At 38.3% G+C, this 18750-nt stretch overlaps 1 pseudogene; it reads right to left on the bottom strand.

The window, feature by feature from the left end:
* Positions 1-1304: 1304 nt before the first annotated feature.
* LOC138174061 (PDZ domain-containing protein 11 pseudogene) lies at positions 1305-1904 on the bottom strand (annotated as a pseudogene).
* Positions 1905-18750: the final 16846 nt, after the last annotated feature.

The following is an 18750-nucleotide window of genomic DNA, read 5'->3' as shown; positions in this document are numbered from 1 at the left end:
TCCTTTGCAGTGACCAAGAGTAAACCTATCTGGACATGCAGAAAATCAGCAACTCTAAAGTCAATTAAACTTACACCAGCTTTGAAGCAGACCCTTAGTCATTTAGTGGTTTATGGATCTTCAAGGGACATCCCTATCTTCAAAGACTTTGTCAGTTTTGGAGACAAATTCATCTACAGAGACTCCCCTAACTTTGATTATGAGGTTCTCAGAATGATGCTGTTTTTGGAGACTTCTTCTCCAGTCTTGAATAATGGACTGCTCATCTGATTTGTTTCTCAAAGGGCCACAGCCTTGATTCCTGAAATTCCTCACTCTCCCTTCTTGGGGATGGGGCTTATTGACTCATTCCTTTCTAAGTCCATTCCCCCCAAATTCCTTATCTTCCTTTGTTCAAGAGATATATAAACTTTTCCCATTTGTTACTTGGTAGGCTGTCAGCATAGGCTGGCAGTCTTCATGTGCATGTTTTGCTTCCCTGCCTAATAAAAACTTTTCCTTAATTTCACAGGCATTGTCTACCTCTGGTTTTCTTCCCTTTAGGGAAGATTTAAATCTAGAGAACTTCCCTCAAGAAAACATTTGCCTTGGTTTATACCCACAATTGAAAAAGAAAACACTTGCAAGCAAATATACATGAAAAAGCATAACAGATTCTCTCACTGATTATGTTAAAAAAATGTCTTATTCTGCTTCCTGAGTATATTACCTCTCTGTTAGGAGGTCGCTTATCATTGGCTTCATCACTGGTCCTTGGAAATCATGATTTATCTTAGTTCTTTTGCAAGACCAACCACAGAAACACTCCGTCTTGAGTCTCCAAGGCCAACAACAGATTAACAGATATTATGTTCCCTCTCTGTCAACACAACAAATTGCCTCACTTCAAGGCCAAATGGAAGCAGCTTGTTATTCAGACTAATTACCTCCCATTCTTTCTTGATACACACATATGTATATATATGATATTTTATGCGTATATGTATACATATAAGGGAATTGTGGGAATTGAGTGGACTACACTGACTCAATTCAGGAGCTAGCTCAGTTCTCTTTCTTTCTTTCTTTTTTTCTTCCAGATTTTCCTTTTATTTAGCTGGAGGGGGTAGGGGTGCAGTTTGGGGGAGGGGAAGATGAGGTTTCCATTGGGCTCCCTGGCTCAGATCAGTGCTGGCACAGAGGAAGGGGATTCCCCCTAAAAATGTTCCCTTGCCTTTACTGGGCCTGAAGCCCACCCCGAAAATGAGGAAAAGTACAGTGTAGTTGGGGGCAGTGCAGGCTGATGTCTGGATCAGCGCAGGGTTTCCCAGGTGCTTCCTAAGTCATTCAGGTATCTCAGGTAGATTCTACATGCAGGGGAAGAGTGCAGCTCCTAGTGCACCGTCCTCTCCTTCTGGCGATGGTAATTGTAGGGGAAGAATCGGACCTGCATGCTGATCTCTCCGGCTGTCTTCAGAATCTCCACAGCCTTGCTGTGCTCAATATCTTGGAAATCCACTTCATTCACAGCTAGGACCTGGTCTCCTTCCTGTAGTCCTGCCCGATGGGCATCTGAATCGGGAATCACCTTGGAGATGAAGATACTCAGCTGGGAGGCCTTTCCCCCACGGATGTTAAATCCCAACTGGGCTCCTGGGGGCTTCTTCAGTGTGATGGTCCGAGGCAGAAACTGGGTCAGTTCATTGTTGTAGTCTGGGTGGTAGACCCTCTCGTGAGGAGGGATCCAGGCTGGGGGATTCTCATAGGGTGGCAGGAAGACCGCTGGGTAATCATCATAAGGAATCTGGCCTTCCATTTCTGGAGAGGGGCTGGACTGGGGCTTCGGCGCCACCGCCAACTTGGACTTTCGGGCGCCTGTGCCGGTGACTGGCAGCCGGAAACGGGAGCAAAGAGGAACCCGGGAGAGCCCAGCCCAGCCTCGGTGTCTCCCTGGGCGCGGAGGGGGTACTCTCAGTTCTCTTTCTCTTCAGTTATGGTTCTATTTCAATTTCTTTCTTGTGAGAAAACTTTATTCAATAACAGGAATTGTAAGAAAACTTTATTGTTTGAACCTAATCCTGTGTGTCTGGGAAGCTAAACCATCTATCTCTGCCTGTTGCTTAGAGACCTCTTACTTAAGTAAGGACCTAGCTTATGCTGACCAGAAACCCAGTCATATCCAAATATTGATTCAAGGAGTTTTCTCACAATTATCTCAAGCAACCTATATGTCTTATCTGAAAACTGACTTTATACTGGTCATTACTGTTTCCATGTTCCTTGAATTGAATGAAGACACATGGAAAGAGTGGGATGCCTCTTTTTGTGATTTCTGGGAATTGCACTTGCTCACACTCCCCCTTCCCAGATCTTGAAACTCACTCATTCCCCCTCCAACTCAGAAAGCCCTAATCTTTCTCCCCAAAATAAACCTGTAAAAGAACAGAACAATAAACTGAAAAAACAGTGCAACTGGAGAGGTTGTGGGGAAGATCCACTTGGAAAGTATTAACAAAGGAGGAATTTTTAACTATAACTAATCACACCTCATAGGCCACCATTCCATTAAAAAGGACAGTGTACACTAAAGTCTCCAGATATCATGGTGTTTGGTTTTCACTTTTTTTAAACTGTAGACACTGCCACAAATAACAGCTATATTTTCCCAACCATTTGAGACAACTGACCATTATTATTCCTCTCATATTGACTTCTCCTGCATCCTGCTGAGCCTTCTGGAACCATTATTTATACATAGATGGAGTTTCAGACTTTAGATTTCCACAGCTTTGAAATAAATTTCCTAGCACAGAAAGTCACTCCGGTTCTGTTTCATTCAGCCTAATAAAGATTGACTTTATTCCTCTGTCCCCTCACCCCCTTCCTGGCTCTGAGCAGAAATCAAGCTTAATAATTTCACCCCTGGAGTGTCAGTGATCTCTCACTTACTGTTTCTAAAAAAAAGAAAATAAAATACAAAGAAAGGAAGAAAGGAAGAAAAAGAAAAAGAAAGAAAGAAAGGAAAAACCCAAACAAAACCAAACCAAAACCAAACCCAGCACTGTTATGGTTGCTAGACTGAAAAAAAAAATGCTTTCATTTCATCAATGTTTGGGCTTTCTATTCCTCGTTCTTATATCCACTGGAATGGGCATTACTGTCTAGTATTAAAAAGGCTGTGTGTAACTCTACAAGGGAAGAGAGGAAAAATTCAGTAAGATGACTGAGCATAAAGCTAGCATTTCTTCCCTGACTATAAAATGTCATAGATTTAGAGTTGGTAAGGAACCTTAGAGATCATCTAGTCCAACTCTCATTTTGTATAGATGAGGAAATTGTGACTTGTCTAAAATCACAAAAGGAGCCAGATTCAAATCCATTTAATTCAATTCAATAAACATTTACTAAGTGCCTGTCATGTGAGAGCACTGTAGTAGGCTCTTAGGGTACAGTTTTTTTTTTTTTATTAAGCAATCAGGGTTAAGTAACTTGCTCAAGGTTACACGGCCAGTTATTTCTGGGTGTGGTTCGATCTCCAGGTCGTCCCAACACTGGAGCCAGTGCTCTTACTCTCTGAGCCACCTGGCCGCCCCTAAGCAATTGGGATTAAGTAACTTGCTCAACACTGGAGCCAGTGCTCTTACTCTCTGAGCCACCTGGCTGCCCCTAAGCAATTGGGGTTAAGTAACTTGCTCAAGGTTACACGGCCAGGTGTTTCTGGGTGGGTGCTAAGTGTCTGAGCCCGGGATTCGAACTCCAGGTCGTTCTGACACTGGACTCGGTGCCCTTACTCGCTGTGCTACCTGGCCGCCCCTCTTAGGGTACAGTTTTGAAGGTAGAGGGTGATTGAGTCAAACAATCACCCCATCCCACCTACACATGATATATTTATTAGATAAGAACACATCATTCAGGTATTCCAATCACTCAGAGGTGTGAATTAGGTGCAAACAAGACCTGGACATCATGCACTGACCCAATCTCCCAATGAATTGAAGACGTTTTCTATGAAAAATATGTAAAAATCATGATCAATTTGGAAGAAGTGAAGGCCTTTGGATGAAGTCAAATGATGAAACACAGGAAGGGTATTTCAGATTGATTAAAAAGATTTGGTCATAATTTTACCTAAATTAAATTACATATTTAGTGCCATACCAATCAATCTACCAAAAAAATTACTCTATAGAGCTAGAAAAAATCATAACAAAATTCATTTGAAAGAACCAAAGTTCCAGAATATCAAGGGAATTAATGAAAAGGGATGCTAGGGAAGGTGGACTAGCCATACCAGATTTTAATCTGTATTATAAAGCAGTAGTCATCAAAACTACTTGGTACTGGCTGAGGAACAGAGTAGTGGATCAATGGAAAAGATTGGGTACACGAGAATCAGCAGTCAATGACTATAGTAATCTACTGTTTGATAAACCCAAAGACCCCAGTTTTGGGGATAAGAACTCACCATTTGACAAAAACTGCTGGGAAAACTGGACTATAGTATGGCAGAAATTGAGCATAGACCATTATCTAACACCGTATACCAAAATCAAGTCTAAATGGGTGCATGATCTAGGTATAAAGGCTGATACTGTAAGCCCTCTGGGAAAGCAAGGAATAATTTACCTGTCAGATTTATGGAGAGGGGAAGACTTCATGACCAAATAATAATTACAGAGCATTATAAAAGGCAAAATGGATAATTTTGATTACATTAAATTGAAAAGTTTCTGTACAAACAAAGCCAATGTAACCAAAAATAAGAGGGAAGTGGAAAATTGGGAAAGAATTTTTATAACCAGCTGTGATAGTAATGGCAATTAAAGATTCCCCTGTATTGGCTTGGTTTTCAAACTGATTGTGTTAAAACCCAGAGCTTGTTAATCCCACCTGTGGGATGGACTTTTTGATGTGAAAAGAAAGTCCTGAACTGGGAGGAGCTGGTGACGTAGATTTGGAGAGACAAGAGAGAGGCGGAAGATTTTTTTGGAAGCAGCACCTCGTGGAGAGAGGGAGACTAAGAGAATTGCTGGTGGCCGCTTTGAATTGCCCTGGACTTTTGAGACCTGCCCCCCTGAGCTGCCAAGGACTGAGGAGACATGGCTGTTTTGCTGGTACTTTGTCTGTCTGTTTTGATGTTGTTTTGCCAGATTTGTCCACTGGTGAAAGACAGTCCTTTTGTTGAAGAAGTCCTGGAACCTGGCTGTTCGCTAAGAAGCCCTGAGACTGTCCTGCAGACAGAGAGTGAATACTGTCCACTGGTGAGGGACAGTCCTGTTGTTGCAGGGGTCTGGAGACTGTCCTGCAGACAGAATGAATACTGTCCACTGGTGAAGGACAGTGCTGTTGTTGCAGGGGTCTGGGAGCCTTTCTGTTGGTTCAGAAGCCCTGAAGAAGGATTTTCTTGTTGTATGTTTACAGAAATCCTGGGAGAGGGCTTTGCTAATGTGTTCAGGGGTTCTAGGACTGTTCTACAGACAGAGGATAAATTCATGAAGGGACTGGCAATGTATCTTATGGCCTTGCTAAGCCTTGTCTCCCCAGGAACTAAGATTGCTGAGAACTTGCCTCGTGTCAAGATGAAGAAAAGACCTCCATTTGGGTATTAAGTGCTGTGTTTAAACTTGATGTAACTCTGGGGTAGATTCAATTGTGATCCAGGGGTGGGGAACTTTTGACCTTATGTTTGGAAACTAATCTCCATTTGAGAAGAGGGGCTTTGTGGTGGACTTAATTAAGGTATAGCCTAGGGGTGGAGAAGTATTTAGAACAGAGACTTTGTAATTGATTGAATGATTGGAAGGTCCTGGGGTGGGGTAGTACTTGGAGATTATTTAATCACATTTAGTAAATGCTGTATTTGGAATGATGTCATGTTTTGATCTTCTCTGTTCTTGGTTTGTCACTGAATAAAATGGAGAGCACCTATGCTGGTATTTTGAACCTGGGAAGTTGCCTTTCTTTTGGCATTACATTACACCAGCGTCTCTGATAAAGGCCTCATTTCTAAAATACACAGAGAATTGAGTCAAATCTCTAAGAATACAAGTCATTCCCCAATTGATAAATGGTCAAAGATATGAACAGGCAGTTTTCAGAGGAGGAAATTAAAGATATCTACAAGCATATGAAAAAATGCTCTAAATCACTATTGATTAGAGAAATGCAAATCAAAACAACTCTGAGGTACCACATCCCACCAGTCAGATTGGCTAAGATACAAAACAGGAAAATGACAAATGCTGGAGAGGATATGGAAAAATCAGAACACTAATGCATTGTTGGTGGAGTTGTGAACTGGTTCAGCCATTCTGGAGAGCAATCTGGAACTATGCCCAAAGGTCTATAAATAATTTCTTTTTTTTTTTTTAAAGCAATCTGGGTTAAGTAACTTGCTTACGGTTACATGGCCAGTTATTTTTGTGTGGATGCCGAGTATCTGAGGCCAGAACTGATCCCAGGTCTCCTGACACTGGGGCTGGCACTCTTACTCATTGTGCCACCTGGCCACCCTTGGCTATAAATAATTTCATACCCTTTGACCCCGCAATATCACTTCTAGAGTTGTATCCCAAAGGGATCATAGAAGTGGGAAGAAGACCCATATGTACAAAAATATTTATAGCAGCTCTTTTTGTGGTGGCAAAGAATTGGAAATTAAGGGTATGCAATTGGGGAATGGCTGGACAAGTTGTGGTATATGAATGTAATGGAATACTATTGTGTTATAAGAAATGAGGAACACATGCACTTCATATTTACCTGGAGAGGCTTAAATGAACTGATGCTGAGTGAGAAGAGCAGAATCAGGAGAAATCTGTACACAATTATAGACACAACATATGTGTGATGACCAACTTTGATAGACTGGAGGCTTCTCAGCAATGCAGGGTTATAAGACAGCTCCAAAAGACTCATGAGGGAGAGAGATGTCTACATTCAGAGAAAGAACTAGAAAGAACAGAGTTTGAATGCAGATTGAAGCAAATTACCTGCTCTCTTTCTTTTTTTGTTTGGTTTTGTTTCCTCTTTCCCATTGTTCATTCCATCTCTTACAATCCTTCTTTATAACCTTACTAATGTCTAATGTGGAAGTATTTGTCGATCCTATACTTGTTTGCATGCTGCCATAGGGGTGGGGGTGAGGGAGGAGGAGAAAATTTGAAACTCAAGGGATTGAGGAACTGAATCTTGTAAACTAAATGTAAACAAACAAATTAATAAAGACAAAAAATGAAAAAAAAAGGAAAGATAAAAACAAAAATATTTGGTCATGCTCTGTGAGGCTTTTAAATCTCAGGTTTCACATTGAGGTTCAAAACCAGTAAGCTACTTTGGAATCAGGGATTCAAGTGTCTGAAAATTAGTGGTGGAAAGCTCTAGTTAAGCCCTTGAGAAGGAATTGTGGAATGGGAAAAAAATGGGAAGGAAAGTGGAGGTCAATCCCTAGCCCTGGATTAGGTCTCCTCCCTAATTTGATTGGAAGAGGACCTTGAGAGCTTTGAAATGTCCAGAGGAATTCCCTATGAATTCCCTAGAAAAATATCTCCAGGGTCAGGTGGATTTGCAATTCTATCAAACATTTAAAGGACAATTAATTCCAATACTATATAGATTATTTAGGAAAATTAGAGGAGTCCTACCAAATTTTTTTTATGATACAAACACCTAAATCAGGAAAGCTGAAACAGAGAAAGCAAATTATAGACCAATTTCTCTAATGAACATAGAAACAAAAATTTTAAATAAAATATTAGCAAAAGAATTACAGCAACTTATCATGATAAAAATACACTTTGATCTGGTAGGACTTATTCCAGGAATGAAAAGCTGGTTCATTATTAGGAAAACTGTAAAAAGTGATAGCTTAGTCTCTTCTTTGCCTATTCTAATTCCTTCAATTTCTTTTTCTTCTCTTATTGCTACAGCTAATATTTCTACTACCAAATTAAATAGCAGGGGTGATAGTGGACATTCTTGTTTCATCCTTTATCTTATTAGAAATGCTTCTAAATTATCCTCTTCATATATAAAACTTTCTATGGTTTCATGTAGATTCTACTTATCATTTTAAGTAAGACTCCATTTTTTCCTATACTTTCTAGTGTTTTTAACAGGAATGGGTATGGTATTTTGTCAAAAAGCTTTTTCTGCATCAGTTGAGATAATCATATGGTTTCTACTAGTTTTGTTGTTGATATGATGGATTATGCTGAAAGTCTACAACTAAAGTAATTTACTGTTTGATAAACCCAGAGATTCCAGCTTCTGGGATGAGAACTCACTATTTGACAAAAACTGCTGGGAAAACTGGAAAATAGTATGTCAGAAACTAGGCATAGACCAATGTTTAATCCCATATACCAAAATAAAGTCCAAATAGGTACATGATTTAGATATAAAGGCTGATACTACAAAGAAATTAGAGGAGCAAGGAATAGTTTATCTGTCATATTTATGGAGAATGGAGGAATTTATGACCAAATGAGAGATAGAGAACATTATGAAATGGAAAATGGATAATTTTGATTGCATTAAATTGAAAAGTTTTTGCACAAACAAAGCCAATGCAAGCATGAGTTAGGAGGAAAGCAGAAAACTGGGAAAGAATTTTTACAACCAGTGTCTCTGATAAAAGTCTCATTTCTAAAATATATAGAGAATTGATTCAAAATTTATAAGAATTCAAGTCATTCCCCAATTGATAAATTTTTGAAGGATACTAACAGGCAGTTTTCAGAAGAAGAAATGAAAGCTATCTATCTATAGTCACATAAAAGATGCTCTAAATCTCTGTTGATTAGAGAAATGCAAATCAAAATGACTGTGAGGTACCATATCATATCTATCAGATTGGCTAACATGACAAAACAGGAAAGTTATAAATGCTGGACAAGACGTGGGAAAATTGGAACATTGATGCATTATTGGTAGAGTTGTGAACTGATCCAACCATTCTGGAGAGCAATTTGGAACTATGTCCAAAAGGCTATAAAAATGTGGGTACACTTTGACCCAGCAGTACCCCTTTCAGGGCTGTATCCCAAAGAGATCATAAAAATGGGAAAAGGACTCACACGTACAGAAACATTTATAGCAGTTCTTTTTATAGTGGTGAAGAACTGGAAATTGAGGGGATGCTCATCAGTTGGGGAATGGCTGAACAAGTTGAGATATATGAATGTAATGGAATTTTATTGTGCTGTACAAAATGATGAGCAGGTGGACTTCAGAAAAACCTGGAAAGGCTTATATGAATTGATGTTGAGCGAAGTGTGAAGAACCAGAACATTGTACATAGTAACAGCCATAGTGTGCAATGACTGATTTTGATAGGCAGGCTTCTCGGCAATGCCAAGACATAAAACAATTCCAAAGGACTCATGATGGAAAGTGCCAGCCACATCCAGAGAAAGAAATATGGAGTCTAATTGCAGGCTATTTTCTTGTTTTGTTTTGTTTTGCTTTTTTACTCATGGGTCCTCCCATTCATTTCAATTCTTCTATATAATGCAACTAATGTGAAAACATGTTTAATAGGAATGTATGCATAGGACCTATATCAAATTGCATGCTCTCTTGGTGAGGGAGTGTGAGCAAATTTAAAACTTATGGAATCGAATGTTGAAAATTAAAAATACATAAACTTATTTAAAAAATAAAAGAAAATTATTTATATTCTCTGGCAAATGGTTACTAATCTTAGAAATTCAAGTCTGTTCCTTATACATATTAAAATGAGACCTTTATCAGAGAAACTTGCTCTTATTTTTTTAGTTAACTGCTCCACTTCTAATCTTATTCAACCTATACCTTCTTTTTTAGCTTAATTTTATTTTTTAATTCATGAAAATTTACATTCTCATTTTCCCCACCCTCAATTGAAAAGGAAAGGAAAACAAACTTGCAACAAATATACATAGTCATGCTAAAATAAATTCCTATATTGATCATGTCCAAAAAATTTATGTCTCAGTCTGCACTTTGAGGCAATCATAACCTCTCTGTCAGGAGTTAGGTAGCATGTTTTATCATGAGTTCTGTGAAATTGTGTTGGATCATTTTATTGATCAGTTTTCTGCCCTCCCCCTCCCTCCCCCCTTTTTTAAAGGAGAAGGTGGTGAGAGAAGAGTGTGATGATTACTAGTACTTAAAATTTGCTTCAGGGGAGTCCCTGCCTCTCTTTTCTTTTCCTCACCTAGAGCCCAACCATAGGTTCTTAATCCTTTTTTTTTTTTACTTTTCTTTTAAACCCTCCTTGGTTGGAGATTGTTTTGTTTCAGACTAATATATCCCTTAATCTACTGGGTAAGTTATGCTTGGTTGTGTGCCTACATATTTTGCCTTCTGAAATACCACATAACATGAAATTCCCTGCTCCTTTATAGTGGAGGCTGTTAAGATCCTACCTGTGTCTCCTTGTTACTTGAATTCTTTTATTCTAGCTGCTTGCAATATTTTTTCCCCCTGTTAACTGGAAGCCCCAGATTTTGGTGATAATATTTCTGAGAAGTTTCATTTGGGGGTTTATTTCAGGGAGTGACTAATAGATTCTTTTTATTTTCACTTTTCTAAGAGTGATTCTAAGAGATCTGTTATTATGTTTTATGATTTCTTGAAACATCATGTTTAGTTTGGTTTTTTGTTGTTGTTGTGGATTTCAATGTCTAATGATCCTTAAATTATTTCTCCTTGATGTGTTTTCTAGGTCAATTGTTTTAGATATGAAATACCTTACACTTTCATCTATTATTCAGTCTTTTGAATGTTTCAATATTTTTTAATCATATCATAGAGTCACTAATATGTATTTGGTTCATTTTAAATTTTAATGAGTCTGTTCTTTGTGTAAGAGTTTGTACCTCTTGTTCCAAACTCTTTAATTCTCTTGCCAATTCTTTCTTTCATAGCTCTCATTTATTTTTGGAATTTTTCACCCTAGAACTCTCATTTCTTTTCCAAGTGTTTCCTATAACATTCTCATTTCATTTCTAAAATCATTTTAGCTCTGTCTTATTTAACTCTGGCTTCATATCTTCTAGGAATTCTGGTTAAACTTTTGTCTATCTTGCATTTTTCTTTGCATGTCATTATTTTTGAATCATTCTCTTCCTCTAGATTTGTGTATTAATCATCCTTATCACCACAAAAGTCTTTATGGTGGGATTTTTTTTGTTTGTTTTATTTGCTTCTACATTTTCTCCTCCCTTAGCACACAGTCTAATAACCTGGGATAGCTCTTTGCACTGGACTGCCACTCACTGCCCAATGCCAGGTTGCATATTCAAGGTGGACTTGTGCCCATGGGTGGCAGCTGGAAGGTACCTTAGAGGCCACTTTCTCCATCTTTTCCACTTTTTAGATAACAAAACTCAGGCACAGAGAGGTTGTGACTTGCCCAAGGTCAAATCAGAGCTGAAATTCAAACCCAGGTTTTCTTGACTCTAAGTCCAGAATTCTATCTTATGTTGCATAATGGCTTTCAAGCGCTGTGAATTAGCATCAGAGACAGGTCCCAACTCCTAGACCATTGCTACTATATCATATCTCTGTCTACTTTGACTGAAGGTCCGCATCAGCCTCAATTTTCCAGAACCTCTGTGTGTGTCCTTCCTCAACAATGTTTTCTGAATTCCTAATAACTAGGACAGAGCCATTTGAACTCATTCTGACTTTGAAATAACTTCTAAACTGAGTTTGAAGATTCATTTTCCCAAAACTCTGCTCCTTGCCTTTGCTGCTTATAACTCCATCAGCCTGCCTAAAAAAAAAAAAAGCTCATTATTAAACTAAGAATTGGCCTATTATCCTAGATACCACAGAAAGAATATGTTAGCTTCTACCTGGGCTGAGACTTGACTTGGTAAAGATTTTTTGGGGCATAAGCTGTCTGAGAGAGGAATAAAAATGCTTCATCAACATGTGTAATTCTTTCCTATGTTATCTGTAGTAACAGCAGATTTACATCCTAGGTACAATCACACTGAAGCTAAAAGTGACTGCCTCTGCAGAACCTAGCCACAATTTTTTTCTCCCCTTTCTAAATGAAATTTGGATATAGAACAATTTCTTGAGCTTCAGGAACTGGGATATTTATAGCTGTGACGTTGGGCAAGAAATTTCCTCTCCTTTTTTTTTTTTAACATTTTCCGAAGAAAATGAACATGGATCAGTTGATCTTTGAGGTCCTTACCTAGAAATGATCAAGGGTCTCTCAAATCATGGACAGCCAACCTAGTTCAGAAGAAGGTGGAGTCATTGTCCAAGTGATATTGAATGGCATCTACTCTGTGAAGACTCCTTGGATTTCCAGTGGGAAATGATCTTCCTTTTCTTAGATTTTGTTTTCTATTAGGTCTTCAATTCTCTCTAATGTACTTAATATGTTATCTTCTATATTAAAATTATCTGGTTATGAGTCACTGCTTTGATCCACTAAGAAGATAGTGAACTCTATGAGGTCAGGAACATGCTTACATCTATCTCTCTCCACAGCATAGCACAAGATTGTAAACATAGAAGGCACTTAATAAAGATTTGTTGAATTTAATTTGTCCTCATCACCAGCTCTGCATCTAGACATTAACTCCTGGTATTTTGATCTTGGACTCTAACCCTTTTTGATTTCTGATTCAAGTAAATACACATTTATTAAGTGCTTCTTATGTTCAAGGTCCTTTGTTCTATCATGTGAAGAAGAAAAAAATTGAACAGTCCCTGTCCTCAAAGAACTTACAGTCTACTGTTGGAGAGAAGAGAAAGGATACACACATAGAAATAATTATAATGTAAGGGAGAATGTAATGGGTGCTAGAAAAGGACCTAGGCAAAATCTTGTGAGAAATTTGAAAGAGGGAGTTAATTTTCAGATGGGAGAATCAGTGAAGGCTTCATGGAGGAGGTGGGATCTAAACCATGTCTTGAAGGAATAATAGTTTTGACAAAGGGAGGCTGAAATTGAAAAGCCTGTTTCAATTGTGGGATGGTATGAGTAAGGGAATGAACATAGGAGAGGAAAGGATGTGACTAAAAGATGGAGAGTAGTAACATTTTGCCAAAAAATAATATGGAATATGTACAATATAAAACACAATGTTGGTGTAAAGGAAAGAAGAACGTGTAATGGATAGAGTCAGGAAGGTCTAGATTCAAATTCTTCCTTAGATATATGATGGCTGTATGTTCTTTAATGACTTAGTGATTTGCATCAGTGGGAGGAATTCTGCATTTTTGTCATTCAGTTATTTTTTAGTCATGCCCTACTCTTCATGATCCCATTTGGGATTTTCTTGACAAAGATGCTGGAGTGGTTTGCCATTCCCTTCTCCAGATCATTTTTTAAAAATATGACTTCTCTTCTTTTTTTTTTGCTTTTTGGAGGGGAATTGGGGTTTAAGTGACTTGCCCAAAATCACATGGCTAGTATGTCAAGTATCTGACGCTGGATTTGAACTCAGGCCCTCTTGATTCCAGGGCCAGTGCTCTATTCACTGTGCCACTTAGCCACCCCTCTTATTCTTTTTTGAAATTTTAAAAAACTTTTAAAAATTAATTTGTTTATTTACTTTTAGTTTACAACAGTCAGTTCCACTATCCCTTGAGTTTCAAACTTTCTCTCCCTCCCTCTCCCCCCTGCTCCACCCAATTCTTTGCCACCACAAAAAGAGCTGCTGTAAATATTTTTATACATATGGGTCCTCCCACTTGTATGATCTCTTTGGGATACAACCCTAGAAGTGGTATTGCTGGGTCAAAGGGTATGCACATTTTTATAGCCCTTTGGGCTTAGTTCCAGATTGTTTGGATCAGTTCAAAACTCCATCAACAATGCATTAGTGTTCCAATTTTTCCACATCCTCTCCAGCATTTATCATTTTCCTGTTTTGTCATTTTAGCCAATCTGGCCAGTGAGATGTGGTACCTTAGAGCTGTTTTGATTTTCATTTCTCTAATCAATAGTGATTTAGAGCATTTTTTTTCATATCCTTATAGATATCTTTAATTTCATCCTCTGAAAACTACCTGTTCATATCCTTTGACCATTTATGAATTGGGGAATGACTTGTATTCTTATAGATTTGATTTAATTCTTTGTATATTTTAGAAATGAGGCCTTTATCAGAGACACTGGTTATAAAAATTCTTTCCCAATTTTCCACTTCCCTCTTAATCTTGGTTACATTGGCTTTATTTGTACAGAAACTTTTCAATTTAATGTAATCAAAATTATCCATTTTGCATTTTATAATGCTCTCTACCTTTTGTTTCATTATAAAATCTTCCCTTCTCCATAAATCTGACAGGTGAACTATTCCTGCTCTCCCAGATTGTTTACAGTGTCAGACCATGCACCCATTTCGACTTGATTTTGGTATACAGTATTAGATAATGGTCTATGCCCAGTTTCTGCCATACTATAGTCCAGTTTTCCCAGCAGTTTTTGTCACATAGTGAGTTCTTGTTCCCAAAACTGGGGTCTTTGGGTGTATCAAACAGTAGATTACTATAGTCATTGACTGCTGATTCTCGTGTACCCAATCTTTTCCATTGATCCACTACTCTGTTCCTCAGCCAGTACCAAGTAGTTTTGATGACTGTTGCTTTATAATACAGAATAAAATCTGATATGGCTAGTCCACCTTCCCTAGCATTTCTTTTCATTAATTCTCTTGTTATTCTCTCCAGCTGATTTTACAGATGAGGAAACTGAGGCAAATAGGGTTTAGTGACTTGCCCAGGGTCACATAGCTAGGAAGTGTCTGAGTCCATATTTGAACTCAAGAAGATGAGTCTTCCTGACATTAGGCCTGGCCCTCTATGAACTGTGCCACCTAGCTTCTCATTTCTATATTATATGTTCCCTATAATGATGAATTCACAGATTGAGACTTCCTTCCTCTTAAAAAATTTTTTATAGGACTGGGAAGGAGAATAATGTGAAATAAGGTTCAAATATAGGATCATAAGACATAAAGATGAAAGGGGCCTTAGAGATTCTCTATTTATCGTTCAACATCTCCATTTCATAAATGAGGAAACTGAGACTCAGAGAAATGAAGTGAGTTATTCAAAGTGTCACAGGCAATGAATTTCAGGACCAGGATTTGAACTCAGACCTAAATATGGTACACAGATTATTCAGGATCTTTAATATCAGAAGGAGTTTTTACTTTATTTCTCAATCCTGATGTTGACCTCATATCTCTAAACCAATTCTCCTGTGTCTAGACATAAGTATTTCCTGCTAACATGGCTCTTCCACCTCTTGTCATTTCTTTTCTTTTCCACATTCTGCTCCTCAAGGTCTGCTTTAGGTATTTTCCATCAAATTGAGCGCTTTGGCTTAGATGAAGTAAATCTCTTCTCTTATTAGTTGGTCATATACACCCTGTGATCATAATATGACCCCTTTAAAATAATGCCTTAGCTCCTGCTTCAGAGACCATGATAATACAGGAAAAAGTGAAAACCACTTAGCCTGGTATTTTCTGACATTCCCATTCTAGTTCTAAACTAATTTCCATGAAAGTACTGGTGTAGTAGAAAGAGCATTAGTCTTCAAAGACCTGTGTTTATCTCTCTGCCATATTAGCTGTGGATCCTTATGTACTCCTGGTTCTTATCTTCCCTTTCTGACCGCTCCTCAGACTCCTTGGACCATCATTCATTTTCCACACAGATTTTTTGCACCTCTGATTTCTCCATCTTATGATTCTTTCCCCTCCCTTTAATACTTTCTTTTGACAATCTCATCAGTTCCTGTGGGCTCAATTATCATCTCTATTCTGTCAACTCTCAAATCTACATATTTAGACTTCATTTCTTTTTTTTAAATGTTAATTTATTTATTTTTAGTTTTCAGCATTCATTTCCAAAAATTTTAAATTTTCTCCCCATCCCTCCCCATACCCTTCCCCAAGGTGGCATATAATCCAATGTAGGCTCTAAATATGCATTACTATTAAACATTTTCATGTTAGTCATGTTGTATAGAAGAATTAGAATGAATGGGAGGAACCATGAAAATGAAAAACAAAACAAAACAAAACAAACAAAAAAAGAAAATATTCTGCTTCTATCTGTACTTAGGCTCCATATTTTTTTTCTCTGGATGTGGATGACATTTTCCATCATGAGTCTTTTGGAATTGTTTTAGGTCTTTGCATTGCTGAGAAGAGCTATGTCTGTTAAAGTCAGTCATTATACACCATGGCTGTTACTGTGCATAATGTTCTCCTGGTTCTGCTCACTTCACTCAACATCAGTTCATATAAGCCTTTCCAGGTTTTTCTGAAGTCCACCTGCTCATCATTTCTTATAGCACAATAGTATTCCATTCCATTCATATACCACAACTTGTTCAGCCATTCCCCAATTTATGGGCATCCCTTCAATTTCCAGTTCTTGGCCACCACTCAAAGAGGTGCTATAAATATTCTGAACTCTTTGGAATATTGCCCTAGAAGTGGTATTGCTATAGCCTTCATGTCTTTGCTTACCTCTAATCCTATACCACAAACAAATTAAGTGGAGATCTCCACTTAAATGTCCCATATGAATTTCAAATTCAACATATTGAAAACACAATTCATTATTTCCATTCCTCTACCTTGTCTGCCACAATCTTGCCCATTTCCCAGATCTCATTTCCTCTAGGAGGAGACCTATATCCATATAAACACATAGTAAAAAACAAAGCAATTTTGGGTAGGAGAGTAAAAACTCAGAAACAGTTAAAGCCTTTGGTAGGAGGTGGCATACAAGTTAAGCTTTGAAGGAAGCTCAGTATTCCACAAGGCAGACATGAGGCAGGTAAGAGAACAGCCTGTACAAAGCCAGAAAAAGGAAATTAAATGCCATTTGTGAAGAATAGCAAGAAAGCCAATTTGGCTGAACTGATGACTGTATGAAGGGGAATAATTTATAAAAGACTGGAAGGGTAGACTGGAGCCAGATGGTAAAGAGGACTTTAAATGCCAAATAAGGGAGTCTGTTCTTATTTGTCCTTTGTTCTTGAAGAGGGTCATGGCATCAGGAAGATGATGCCATGACTTGCAAGTGGATTGGATTTAAGTGAGGGAGGGCTGTAGAAAGACACCAGCCTCACTTTCTTCTTCAGTGGAAAAATATAAATCAGGATGACTCTAGATGACTCTGGATGCTAAGGTCTTTCCCAGCTCTCCATTTGACTGAGGCAATGCCCACTCAGTGATTAAGGCTAGATAAGAAAAGAAACAAAGAATGGCATTTTTCACTTGGGCAAAAAAAAAAATCAATTTGGGAGGAGAAGACCCTCAGGGTTTCTACCCCCAGACCTCAAAGATTGCTATTTACATTTACTTTGAGGCAATCAGAGTCAAACTATGATCATTAAAGTGGGCCTTGGACTTGACCTATTGTTGGCCAATCAGTGAGAGCCAAAGTGAATTGGATTTAAGGCATGGTCCATAAGAAAGAAATCTAGGCCATAAACCCCAAGATATCTTCAGAGGTTTCAGCTGTCAAAATTTATATTCTTTTGAGCAGAGTACCCACAGATAAGGGTATGATACCTTATACGTACAGAGAGAGACTAGGGAAGGGAAGGGAAGAGAAGAAAGAAGGTGGAAGGGACAAAGGAAGGGAGAAGGATGAAGGAAGGAAAGAAGGAAGAAAGGGAGAAAGGAGCTACATTGTCCAACTAGAACTGGCCAGTTGGGTCCCAGTTGGGGCAGCCCTTACTACTCACAGGTTATTGATTGTCCTTTGTTCTCAAAGAGGACCCTGACATCAGGAAGGTGATACTGTGACTTGCAAGTGAATTGGATTTAAGTGAGGGAGGGCTGTGCAAAGTCACCAGGCTCACTTTCTCTTCCAGAGCCCTCTGAGTTCAGCAGCAAGATATAAATCAGGATAACTGGAGATGACCCCCAAGGCAATCTGTATCTGATACTAGAAGTAATAGGGAGCTGCTGGAGTTTCATTAAATAGGGAAATGATATAGACCTGGGTTCAAATCTCAGTTCTGCCTTTTACTACCTATGAAAAAGTGTGCAAACCATTTAATCCCTCTTCATCTGTTAAATGAGATGTTTGGACTAGATAGCTTCTCGACTCCAAATCTACAATTAATACTATGGTAAGACCTATCCTTCAATATTACTTTGGCAGCTTTGTGGAGCATGGATTAGGGAGGAGAGACTGGGAGCAGAAAGACCAATTATGTGGTGATTACAACATTACCTATTTCTACTGAGAACACTTCTATCTTTGCTATCATAGCTATACTGCATTTGAGAACATAAAATATTAAACAAATTCAATTAATTGCATTGAATTAATCAACTCAATATAGTTCCATTTAGATTCCTTTGTTTTTCTAAATTATCTGAAATGTTAAGTAATCCTATGTTCCAGTATTCCTGGACCATTGGGTACAGAGATTATTGAGAACCTCTTTAGCTTCACCCAGATTTGAAACCTCAGAATCATTCTTGCATCTTCAATCTTACTCACCTCCCCTCACCTCCATATATTCAGTCACCAAGCCTGATAATTCTACCTCCATATAATTGTGATTTTCCTCCCTTTCTCTCCAATTATGCAGTCACTGGGCTAGTTCCAGCCTTTGTCATCTCTCACTTGGACTAGTGCAATGTTCCAATCATCCCCTATCATCTCTTTAAAAAGAGGTGATCTCTTCTGCCATTTTAGTAAATACCTTTGTTTTGGGCTAATTGTACCTACTCATTCATAATTAAAACTAAGCTCCCAGAAGAGGCACTACAAGAA

This window comes from Petaurus breviceps, unplaced genomic scaffold (genome assembly GCF_028583685.1).
Source record: "Petaurus breviceps papuanus isolate PSGF00001 unplaced genomic scaffold, PetGlider_PUasm1.0 685, whole genome shotgun sequence".
In the NCBI taxonomy this organism is placed as follows: Eukaryota; Metazoa; Chordata; class Mammalia; order Diprotodontia; family Petauridae; genus Petaurus; species Petaurus breviceps.
This window is presented reverse-complemented; position numbering and strand designations above follow the sequence as displayed.